This window comes from Papio anubis, chromosome 8, assembly GCF_008728515.1.
Source record: "Papio anubis isolate 15944 chromosome 8, Panubis1.0, whole genome shotgun sequence".
Taxonomy (NCBI): domain Eukaryota; kingdom Metazoa; phylum Chordata; class Mammalia; order Primates; family Cercopithecidae; genus Papio; species Papio anubis.
The window spans coordinates 13,698,328-13,711,977 of record NC_044983.1 but is presented as its reverse complement, the minus strand read 5'-3'; the positions used below and the strand labels follow the sequence as shown (position 1 = coordinate 13,711,977).

Genomic DNA, 13,650 nt, shown 5'->3' with positions numbered 1-13,650 from the left:
TTTTGGCCTTATATATCCCACACCAGTTGATAGAGAAGTCAGCAATCCAAGAATGCCAATAGGGGAAGACATTTTTAAAAAAAAAAAAAAGCGCTCAAGAAAAGTTAGCTCTTGCTATCCAAAAGCCAAAGAAAGGGGAAGCCCAATAAAACAAAATAATAACTGCTCTACTCTTCTCTAGCCAAACATCACAGCAAAAGGAAAACAAAACAACAAAAACTACCATCTCACAACCACCCCTACAAATACAAAGCTGAAACTATACACAAAAGAGTGTTGTATGATTCTACTTAAAGTCAAAAATAGGAAAAACGGATCTACTCTGGTAAAAGTCAGTATGGCGGCTAGTCTGGGAGGCACAGTAACTGGGAGACAGCACAGGTGGAGCTGGGCTACTAGTAATATTCTGTTCCTAGGGAAGTTTGGGAGGAGATAGCACTGTAGCTTCTGTACAGAAGGCTCTTATAGGCTGGGAATGGTGGCTCACACCTCTAATCCTAGCACTTTGGAAGACCAAGGTGGGAGGATCACTTGAGCCCAAGGAGTTCAAGATAAGCTTGGGCAACATAGCAAGACCTTGTCTCTACCGAAAAAAAAAAAAAGGCTCTTATCTTTAGATCATTCATTTTACTTGAACAAGTCTGAGAAGTTAACAACTCTACAACATTGTACTCCTACAAGAAAAAGAAATTCCCTGCCATTTTAAAACCAAGCTAGTACCAGGAGAGAAAGGCTTGAACTGTGCCATTTAACCAAGCTCTACTCTAGAAATCAGAGAGAAAAGCAATCTCTTTCCCCTCTCCTCTCAAGCGAAAAAGGAAAAGTGGCTCACAGAGACTGGGCATATACACACCAAGGAGAGAGAAGGCAAGGTAGACATCTTATCCTGAGTTAAGGTAAAAGACTTGTTGCAGTGCTTTGCACCCACCTGAACAGGAAAGATAAATGGAAAGAAATGGAAGGGAGGAAGGAAACGAAAGTAACTTGGCCAAAGAGCATAGTAACTGGCAGAGACAGAACATTCAGATATGCATGCATGCTAACTGTATGAAAAAGAAAAATAATAGTTAATGACTTGGCTGTGTTTGTTTTTTTAAGACACAATTTTGCCACAACCAAAGGGCATCAACTGAAATTGATCTTAACCTCGAAACAGATTACTTGCATTTAGTTAGATTTATATATAAATATACAGATTTATATATAATTTATATAGATAATTTATATAGATAAATCTATATATATATTTGCAGTCTGAGTTAAATATATATACATAGCTTTGGAAATGTACTTTATATGTATTACATATTTTTACATATATTTATGTGTATTTTATATATATATATATTTCCAAAGTAAAATAATAACCTCATTAAACTGAAAATGAAAACTTACTTCTCTGCCTCATCAATACACCAAAAACCACAGAAAATGACACACAAGGACTTCTCCTAATCGTTCTTAGTTTTAACTTTGAGAAGCAAAGTGAGGTTGTTTTCCATGTTAAGCATAATTTAATAGTATTTGCTTTACAGAAAACTGTTATATATTTAATAAGATTTAAAGTCTCCAATACTTACCAATACATGCAATGAACTAACTCACTATATAAATTCTTTTGAGCCTTGAAAACATTTTAAAATAATAAGATAAAAAGTATACAAATATTTACTTTTTAAATATTTAGAGACGGTGACCCTCTATGAAAAGAGTGGAAATCAAGCAGGGTAATCCACTAATGAGGGTAGAAGAGAATTGGTCTAACAAAGTTACTTACCTACGAGTTACCTCAGTATTTTATACTTTTCTCATTAAATACAGGCACAACACACTCTCACACACAGACACACACCACACACACTCTTTTAATACTCTTTGAATTTCTACAATAATCTTACTGTTTTTCTTATTTAAAAATCCCATTTATACCAAATATGTACCTATGAAAACAGTAAATAACTGCAAAGGGTCAAAGATTTCACTTTACTTTTACGTAATCAAAGAAGCCAGCCCCAGTTTCATGGATGCTGAAAGGAATGAGATTTCTGAGTCTGGTACTCCTGTTTCCCATGCTTCCCACGTTCAAGGTAGTATGAAACTCATTTATGAGGCTGATCACAAATGAAAATTCCTCACAGAGGAATATTTCTTATTTAAACAACAAAGGACTGGGTAAGTTACAAGTGCCTTTAAAAAATAAACAAAACACAAGAATGCATACTCTTAACTTGGCTTAACTGAACTCCTTTTTGTACTACACTTCTAGTTATCATACTATATTCCTTCAGAATTAGGCAAATATAAATATGTCATTTTTCTAAATATTGAGAACCACTGTACTACAGATTTCAGGGCACACGGTCATGTTTAATATTAAAAAATCAATGTAAAATATAACTTTTACACAATCACATCTTCAAAAATGTAGAATTCCAACTATATGTAATTTTCCCATTACAAATATTCTGCAAAAAACTTTTAAAGAAAATGCCTATTAGTCCCATCATTTTGCATCAATCTTGACAAATTGGTATTTTTCATTACCGTGACTACACTTCCTTACAAACACTGTATAAGTGTGAAATTCTAACGTTATCTGCAATCTATTAACATATTACAGTGTGAGATTCACTATACCCTCACCAGATTAGGGTATTCATTCTTATTTATTTTCTGTATCTCTTTATGGTATACACATATGCACACACACTTCCAAATTAATCAAAAATGGTATCTTATTTTAATTTACAGTTTGTTTGTTTGTTTCTGAAACAGTCTCCCTCTGTTACCCAGGCTGGAGTGCAATGGTGCAATCTCAGCAAACTGCAACCTCCAGCTCCAGGGTTCAAGGGATTCTCATGCCTGAGCCTTGCACTGTTATTTCTGACAAAATTGAGCCATTTTTTTCACAATTCTGAACACTCTGATTTTCTTTGTTACTAATTATATCTCGTCCTTTATCCTTGATCTATTCATAAATATAATCTGTCCTATACAAGAGATTAAAAAGTATACGGAATAGGCCAGGCACAGTGGCTCACGTCTGTAATCCCAACACTTTGGGAGGCTGAGGCAGGCAGATCACGAGGTCAGGAGATCAAGACCATCCTGGCTAACACAGTGAATCCCTGTCTCTACTGAAAAAACAAACAAAAAATACAAAAAATTAGCCAGGCACGGTGGCGGGCGCCTGTAGTCTCAGCTACTTGAGAGGCTGAGGCAGGAGAATGGCGTGAACCCGGGAGGCGGAGCTTGCAGTGAGCCAAGATCGCGCCACTGCACTCCAGCCTGGGCGACAGAGCCATACTCTGTCTCAAAAAAAAAAAAGTATACGGAATAAAACTCTTTCCAGACTAATCAATGTTAAAACTAGGATAAAATTTTGTCATTTCTAAATTGTTTTCTTTTTGCTTATAGGGTAAACTAGGAAGAGCAGAGAGCAATTATAACAGAGAAAAGTAGCATTTTAAGAGCATATAATGTATTTGATTACATTTTGTGAATTATTTTTCTTTTAAAAGTCTCAATCTATTACATGAAAAATATCAATTATTTAAAAGCTAGAAAAACAAATCCATGCTCTGGAACAGCAATAAATTTCAAATCATAGTGAAAGGAAGAACTGAAATCTCTCTCCTATTCTTAGTATCCCAACTGCCTGATTATTCAAACACATTTCTCCCTTAAACTAGACTAGAATATCAGTAAAATCCACGAAAAGATTTTTCTTTGAATTTTAAGTATCAAACAACTTGTAATAATTTCTTCCAAAACACAGCATATAGGATAATGGAAGTGTTCCGACTCGTGACTAGTGGTAGAGCCATGACTGCATTTGCCAAAACCCACAGAAATATAGTCATGTGTCGCATAGTGACATTAATCACTTAACAACTGACTCCATACACAAAGATGGTCCCAGAAGATTAGAATGGGGCTGAAAAATTCTTACCGCCTAATAATGATGGGTAGCCATGGTAACACTGCAGCACCCAGTATTACTCCTGTGTTTGTGGTGATGCTGGTGTAAACAAACCTACTGGCTGCCAGACATATGAAAATATAGCACATGGGATTACGTAGAGTATATAATACTTGATAATGACAAACAACTTTGCTACTGGTTTTACGTATTTACTATACTTTTTATCTTTAGACTGTACTTCTTCTCATTTGTTTTCTAAAATTAACTGTAAAACAGCCTCAGGCAGGTCCTTTATGAGGTGTCCAGAAGAGAATGTTAACCTAGGAAATGACAGTTCCATAACTGTTATTGCACCTGAAGGCCCCCCAGTGGGACAAGATGTGGAGGTGGAAGATAGTGATATTGATAATCCTGACCCTGTGTAGGCCTAGGCTAATGTATGTGTTTGTGTCTCAGTTTTCAACAATAAAGTATAAAGAAAAAAGTTTTAATCAGAAAAAAAGCTTACAGAATAAGGATATAAAGCAAATATTTTTGTACAGCTATAAAATGTATTTGTATTTTAAGCTAACAGTTATTACAAGAGTCACAAAGTTAAAAAAATTAAAAACTTTTTAAAAAAGTGATAGTAGGGTAAGGTTAATTGATTATCAAAGAAAAATTTTTCAATACAGCCTAAGCATGCAGTGTTTAGAGAGTTTACAGTAGTGTACAGTAACGTCCCAGGCCTTCGTACTCACTCACCACTCACTGACTGATTCACCCAGAGCAACCTCCAAGCCTGAAGGTTCCATTCATGGACAGTGTGCTAGACAGGTGGACCATTTTTTATCTTTTATACTGTATTTTTACTGTACCATTTCTAAATTCAGACGTGGTCAGATACACAAATACTTCTTATTGTGTTACAACTGCCTACAATATTTAGTAGAGTACTACTGTGCACAGTACTACTTTGCACCCTAGGAGCTATACCATACAGCCTAGGTGTGTAGTAAACTATACCATCTAGGTTTGTGTAAGCGTACTCTACGATGTTTGCACATGACACATTTCTCAGAACATATCCCTGTCTTTAAACAACACAACAGTAAACAACACAAAAATGACTTCTGCCTTACACATTTTTAAATGATCAGCCAGGGTTGGGAGGATGGTTCCAAAATGAAAACCAAACTTCAACTACTGAACTTGACTGCATTACTAACATAAACATAACTTTGGAAAACAGTATTTAGCTGGATAGTCCTAAAGCCAAAGAGAAAAAGAAACTGTAGACAAATAACATACTCGATTTATTTTTGTTTCTCAGGAAGGTATGTATTATCACTTCTATTACTCTGTGAGTACACCACAGCTGAAGAAATAAATATACATCTGGCTTGGTATCACTGTCAGAAAAGAACTCACAAGTAAGGAAAGGGGGAGGGCCAGAATGAATCTTGTGACACTGGATAGGAGCTGGAGGCATCCATATTAATCTGTGGCTTTTAAAACAGGAATATAGGCCAGAAGCGGTGGCTCATGCCTGTGATCCTAGCACTTTGGGAGGCCCATGCAGGTGGATCACGAGGTCAGGAGTTAGACCACCCTGGCCAATATGGTGAAACCCTGTGTCAACTAAAAATACAAAAATAAGCCGGGAGTGGTTGCATGAACCTGCAGTCCCAGCTACTCAGGAGGGTGAAGCAAGAGAATCACTTGAACCTGGGAGGCGGCTGTTGCAGTGAGCCGAGATCACGCCACTGCACTCCAGCCTGGGTGACACAGCGAGACTCTGTCTCAAAATATATATATATATGTGTGTATCTATATTACATACATACATACATATATACATACATATATTTTTTACAGATAGATACAGAAACAAATGTAGACTTGTATGAGTGAGTGGATTATTGTACATGTATTTCCTCCCTCTGCCTGCTGATTACACAGGATTCTTTCCATGACCCTTTGCTAGCCGGAAATCTCTGTGGCCAGCGGCGCCTCTGCTCAGGCTTCGGTGGGCTCATTCTGCCCACTCTGCCTAGCAGGCTGTGCTGGCCCCGTGCTACTGGCCCAGATTCCATGTCCCCTGCAACTCTATGCTTGGCCTGTGGCTGGGCCAGGCATGCAGCGACCTGCTTCTGACTTGGAAATCGACATCTGGATGAGGGGAACGCAGCGGCACCTAAAATCTCAGAGATGCCAGCAACGGCAGAGCCCCAAGGGGTGTTACCGGTCTTGCTCAGGGAGTCTCGAGGTCAGAGCCCCCAAGCACTGTTGCAGCGCTCTCTCCTTCCTGCCACCCACGGCACAGCCAGAATGAATGAAAAATATTTCCAATTGAGCTGGATAGTGTTAACATATTTGAATTTATTTTAAAATCAATAAAACAGATTTTTTTTTTTAAGATGAACTCTCACTCTGTCACACAGGCTGGAGTGTAGTGGCGCTATCTCCACTCACTGCAACCTCTGTCTCCCAGGTTCAAATGATTCTCCTGCCTCAGCTTCCAGAGTAGATGGGATTACAGGCATGCGCCACCATGCCTGGCTAATTTTTGCATTTTTAGTACAGACAGAGTTTCACCATGTTGGCCAGGCTGGTCTCCAACTCCTGACCTCAGGTGATCCACCTGCCTTGGCCTCCCAAAGTGCTGGGATTACAGGCGTGAGCCACCGCACCTGGCCTGATATTCTGGAAGACATATATAATATGCAAATTTCTAGGAGTAAATTTTGTATAAAAATACATGTCACTATAAACTTCTAAAATAGAAATTAGTCACTACTGAAAAAAAGCAAAAAAAATCAAGATCTCTACTTTTATTCTTTAAGAGTCTTCATTTCTGAACCTATTCCTATACCACACTAAATTATCTACTTTTATTCTACCTTCCTACTCTGTTACCTACCAGTAGAACTTATTCCTTCACCAGCCTGGACTGCAGCAGTGAGACCCCAACTCTACAAAAATTTTTTAAAAAATGAGTCGACCTTCATGGTGTGTGAATATGGTCCTAGCTATTCAAGAGGCTGAGACCAGAGGATCACTTGAGTCCACAAGTTCAAGTGACTGAACTGTGGAACTTATTCCTTCTAACTACATGTTTATATCCATTAACCAGCCTCTCTTCATTTTTTCATTTCAGTACTTATGGGTTTAACTCATTTTTGTAGTATTTTATAATATTTTAGTATATAAATGTCCTGTATTTTCTTTTTTCCTTTTCAGTTGACACATAATAATTATACATATTTATGGGTATGGAGGGATATTTCTATATACAATATGTAATGATTTAAATCAGGGTAATTAGAATATGTATCACCTCAAACATTTATCATTTCCTCGTGCTGTGAATATCTGAAATCCTCTCTTAGCTTTTTGAACATATGTAACATATTAGTGAAAACTACATTCACTCTACACTGCTTACAGAACATCAGAACTTATTCCTCTTATCTGTAATTTTGTGGCTAAATAACCTCTTCCTATCCTCCCTTCCTGCCTACTTTTCCCATCCTCTAATAAGCGTAATTCTACTCTCTACTTCTGTGAGCTCAATCTGGTTTTTGGTTTCTTTTTCACTCCCATATGCATGAGAACATGTGATGTTTGTCTTTTTGTGCCTGACTTACTTCATTTAACACAATGTCCTCTGGACTCATCCATGTTGCTGTGAATGGCAAGACTTCACTTCTTCTTATAGCTGAATAACATTCCATTGTATATATACGACACTTTTGTTATCCATTCACCTGCTGATGGACATTTAGGTTGATTCCACATCGGGCGTATTGTGAATAATGCTTCAATAAACATGAGAGTACAGATATCTCTCTGATATACTGATTTCCTTTCCTTTGGATAAATGACCATCATTGAGACTGCTGAATATTATGGTTTTTTATTTCTAGTTTTTTAAGAAATCTCTATACTGTTTTCCATCATGGCTATACTAATTCAAATTGCCACCAAGAGTGTACAAGAGTTCCCATTACTACGCAGCCTTTTCAGAATTTGGGGGTGGTTTTCGTTTTTTGTTTTTTTTTTTTTTTCCTTTGGTCTTTTTAATAATGGCCTGAATAGCTGTATTTCTATACTTTCAATACATATGAAGAGTAAATCGAAATTTCAATTCTAATCCAAAGAGTCTGTTTCATTATAAATTATTATGTAATTATATCCTTAACAAAAAATAATAATAATCTGGCATTTCACAAATCACTATGTCCAAAGCAATTTACAAATTTGTACAAGCATGACTTCAAATTTAAATATCATGAAAACCTAAATGTTCATCAACTGTTGAATGGACAGACAAACTGTGGTAGGTCCACACAATGGAATACTGCTGGGAAACAAAAAGAAGCAAAGTTGTAACTGCCACGACATGGATAAGCCTCTGGAACATTACACTCACTGAAAGAAGCCAGACACAAGAGACCACACATTTTGTTTTTTCATTTATATAAAATGTCTAGAAAGGCAAATTTATAAAGACAAGAAGTAGATAAGCAGTTGTCTAAGCCTGGAGGTAAGAATAGGGATTAACTGTAAACAGGCACAAATATCTTACTGAAGAGATAAAACGTTCTAAAGCTGATTTCTACTGATGGTTGTACCACTCACTAAAGTTAAAGAAAGTCATTTAATTGTACACTTAAATGAGTGCATTTTTTTTTTTGTTGTTGTTGTTGAGATGGAGTCTCACTCTGTCATCCAGCCACAACACCTGGCTAATTTTTTGTATTTTTAGTAGAGACGGGGTTTCACCGTGTTACCCAGGATGGTCTCCATCTCCTGGCCTTGTGATCCGCCCACCTCGGCCTCCCAAGGTGCTGGGATTACAGGTGTGAGCCACCGCGCCTGGTCAATGAGTGCATGTTAAGAAATGTTAAACAAACTTATGCAAAGGCTAGTGGACATAAGTGAGCCTCATCCAACATTAAAGACCCCCATCTCAGCCTAGATTAACTGTTCTCTGCTTGTCCTTATAGACTCAGTGCTTCCATGAAGTGATTAAAAAAACAGAAACCTTAATTAAAATAATATGTGTTATGAGCTAATGCAGAGACAATACTTAATTCTCTCAGAAACAAAATTTTGGTACTAAATAATCTGAGAATTCTCAGGTCTTTAGGGGAGAAAAGAATAATTTTCTCTTCTATCCTTCATAGAGTTCTTAACACAGACCCCCACCAAAAATAAATAAATAAATCACAAAACAGTAGAAGCTTAACAAACGTATACTTCCTGTACACGTGGGAGATAACACAGGGAAAGTGAGTGAATCTCTAAAATAGATCTCAAAGGCGTAATTCAAACTTCTCTGTTCAGGTGTCCCTTTCGGTCTTCTGAAGAGAATTATGCTCATGGATCTCAGCTCCCTATTCCCAGTGAAAAATGAAAGTTGGGTCAAAAGGTTCATGATTAAAAGGAGTGTTCTGTAGGTAAAGGAGGACAGAAATATCTATAAGATGGAATATAATACAACCCTTACAAAAACTGAGATAATGCTATATGTATTTGTATTAGTCTGTTTTCACGCTGCTAATAAAGACATACCCGAGACTGGGTAATTTACAACGGAAAGAGGTTCAATGGACTCACAGTTCCACGTGGCTGGGGAGGCTGCACAATCATGACAGAAGATGAAGGAACAGCGAAGGGACGGCTTGCATGGCAGCAGGCAAGAGACAGCATGTACAGGGAACCTCCCCTTTACAAAAGCATCAGATCTCATGAGACTTGATGTTTGTAAAATTACATGGGCCAATGTGTGGAAAACTCCTAGCACAGCATCTTACAAATGATAAGACACTCAAATTTCTTTTCCTTTTCTTCAGGTCATGATCTATCAACAACACAGATCACGTTGCTAAAAGAATTATCTGCAGTGGGAATTTTTTAAAATCTCATTAATATCTTAAATCTCAGAGTTACCTAATGTTTCTGAGTATTACAAGAGAAGAACTGTGCTAAATTTACTTAAAAAAAAACCACACACACACATTACATGAAAAGATAGATTATCTCATGGTCCTCAAATTTGGCACAAGTAAGACAGATCCCATTCTCAAGGCCTTAAGGCAAATAAACTCTAGCACTAAAAAGTGTCCATGTGTATACACACACATACATATCATATATATGTATATATAAAATACAGCTTATATTGATGTGTGATGGCTGTAGTTTTGCTGTAAAGTAAATGCCTTAGTGCCAACTCAGGAAGGGATGGTAAAGAATGTATTGTTTCTGTGAACATTAACTGATATTGTGGCTCCTTTAAATTCAGTGAAGAAGATTCTGAAGCCTAGATTGATCCTATCAGTAAAGAGTGGGTAACAGTTGGCTTTGTCTGTTACTGGTACAAGGACGGCACATAGAGACAAAGATGCCATAAACCTATCACATCAGAAAAGGAAAAAGAAATCTGTAACTTAGAATCTTCAAAAACAAAACAAACCCATCCTTGTTACTTTATAAAAAACAAAGGTTTGCAGGTCACATCTATTAATGAAGTTAACAGAATCAGTCATAGTAAATTCAGATGCCCATTCCTCTTTCTTATATTTTTTCTTTCTTATATTTTTATCTTAATATTTTACGAAGGCTTAACTTTACAGCAACTCACTATAATAAACAAGCTGGCATAATCTATATGCCAATCTCCAAATTATGACACACTCCATTGTTTCTCAATTAACATTTTACTACAATAACCAATTTATAACCAAAAATACAAGAAATAGTACATTACATTAAACAGTACATAATAAAATGGTTCATTCCAAAGTGAAGCTTAAATAGAGTAAGAGTTCACTCATTTAATATTTTTAACTTATTTTTTGTTTCTTTCAACATTTTCTCCCTAGAAACATTCAGATAGCAGGTAATCACCAAAATAGCCATAATATAATGTTGCTTATAGTAATTCACAGCATGCGGATCAGGAATGAGAACAAGAAGTCCATGTTGAAGGTATCAACTGGTAACACACAGAAACAATTTCATGACCCCTTTTGTTCTTCTCATATTTTTAAAGGCGTCTCTGAGCGGGAAAGAAGCCTTTACTTTTCAAGACTCTAATATTTAAGGAGTTCAATCAAAACCCAATGATACACCAAACATAAGCAGCCAGAAGCATATCGTTTTGCATTTAGTAGAAAAGTTATTTTCCATGTTGGAAATTCGATCTTAAAAATCCACATTCATATCTCTTTTCTTTTTTTTTTTTTTTTTTGGAGACAGAGTCTTGCTCTGTCGCCCAGGCTGGAGTGCAGTGGTGCGATCTCGGCTCACTGCAAGCTCCGCCTCCCGGGTTCACGCCATTCTCCTGCCTCAGCCTCCCGAGTAGCTGGGACTACAGGCGCCCATCGCGACGCCTGGCTGATTTTCTGTATTTTTAGTAGAGACGGGGTTTCACCGTGTTCGCCAGGATGGTCTCAATCTCCAGACCTTGTGATCCGCCCACCTCAGCCTCCCCATATTCATATTTAATATTGTCATACTTATCAGATTTAAAAATATATAAAGGGCAATTAATGCTTCCAGGAACCAAAAAATCAGAGGTTAAGCACTATACCACCTTATCTACATTACAAACTGATAGTTCAGTAAAGACCACCAATACCTTTAAAGGCACTCAGAAAACCACAATAAGCTATACAATAAATAAAACAAATACACCATTTGTATCAGAAATATAAAATGCATAGAGCACACAAGCCATAAAGAAAGCAAAAATTCCAAGAGGTTAATCAGTTAAGAACTCAGCAAATCATGGTATCTCTAGAGAAAATGTAATCAGCATTCCATCAGAAAACAATTTTCATTACATTCAAAAGTAGAAAGGTAGCCAGGCACGATGGCTCACGCCTGTAATCCCAGCACTTTGGGAGGCCAAGGCGGGCAGAACACGACGTCAGGAGTTTGAGACCAGCCTAGCCAACACGGTGAAATCTCGTCTCTACTAAAAATACAAAAATTAGCTGGGCGTGGTGGCAGGTGCCCGTAGTCTCAGCTACTTGGGAGGCTGAGGCAGGAGAATCGTTTGAACCCGGAAGGCAGGGGTTGCAGTGAGCCAAGATCGCACCATTGCCCTCCAGCCTGGGTGACAGGGTAAGACTCTCGCAAAAAAAAAAAAAAAAAGTTATTTAAAATATTTGATAGAGAGCACTATAAAATTAAAGAAAGAAATACTATAAAATTCCAAACCAATTCCACCTCTGGGAAGATCCTAAAGATCTTTTGTGTAAAGTTATCTAACGAGAAATGGAGAAATTAAGTTATTCTGACATCACACTTTTTTTGAAAAAGAAGCTGTCAGTGGATGGTACCACAATATTCAATTAAGTGAACTTTTTCTCAAGACACATTAAAAATAATTCCAGTAACACTCTTTTAGTTGTGTGTTTATCAACCTGAACTCTTCTCAGAAAGTTTCCCTGAGGAGAGATCCACATTTTGACCATGTTTATACCCCGCAGAGTGTCCTGAACACTGGTGGCTCCTGAGAGGTCCTCTAGTCCTCCCTATACCTCTACTAAATGAATGGAAAATTTCTAAAACTTTTACACTCTAATATAGGAATTGGTAACATAGTAGCCATATTCAGATGTCACTTTTTTAAAGGGGTTTACTTCAATTTGCCAGTCTCTTTGCTCTGTTTATTCTCTGGTTTAAAGGTAGAAAAGAGTACTTTGAAGTAACAACTGTTTCTGAAACTTGCATATGTATCTCACTTATATATAAAATCAGTATAACAACAAGAACTTAAGAATTACTGTTGCCAAATGTTAAATTAATACTCCAAAGATTTAATATGAATTTTAAGTTTGCTAGGATTTCCTTATTCATAAAAATTAATAAAGGAAGCAGTGAATTCACATAAACACATCAACATTAAATTCTACATTGAAAATACCAGAACTGTTTCTCCTTAAGAAACTTAACTATCCCCTTGCAGTAATAATTTTAAGAATTCTAATGTTAGATGTTGCTATACCTTAATTTTATCAGAGCAAACATCATGCAGTATATTGAAATATTTTGCATTTGATACTTGTGGTAAGAACAAAATTGGATCAGAGAAGGTATGGAATTTTACGAATTTCAAAGTATACTATGAAATAAATTCCATGCCTAAAATGTAAAGCCTCTCATAAAAACAATGATACTAAATACATTAAACTGATTATAACTTATTCAACACATCTTAATATACCTTAAAATTTTTCAAAAGAAAAATAGTTAAATCATATAAACATAGTTGTGTGTTTAACAGCAACAAAAATAAAAACAGCTAGGAAATAAAGAGCATAATAATGCAATAAAATATTAGAGACTAAAATGAAACATGGTCAGTGACTAGTAAGAAAATTCTATCACAACGGTAAGTGGAATGATAGAAGGTAATAGATTCATAGTAATATATTAATATCACAAAAGCATATCTGTTTGTTCATAAAGATAAGTCATGAAGTCATGTAAATAGTTTAAAATGGTCCCTTTGTTTTGGGAGTTACTCTGTTTTATTTTTAATAGACAGTGAAAACATGTTTTTTTTTTTAATGTTTGTTGTCCCCCTGACAATTTTTCACTATAAAATTGCTTAAGTACAATACCCTACTGTCAAAAGACAGTATCATTATAATGGGAACCATGATAATTTCTCTGAAAGAGTCAAAATACGAAGTCATTTTAATCAGGGACAGTCATAAAATGGG

At 36.4% G+C, this 13,650-nt stretch overlaps 1 protein-coding gene across 5 annotated transcripts in view; it reads right to left on the bottom strand.

Moving 5' to 3' along the window:
• The window catches only part of TUSC3 (tumor suppressor candidate 3), a 207,297-nt gene that overhangs the window by 135,337 nt on the left and 58,310 nt on the right, over window positions 1–13,650 (bottom strand). The gene's annotated exons all lie outside the window — the stretch shown is intronic.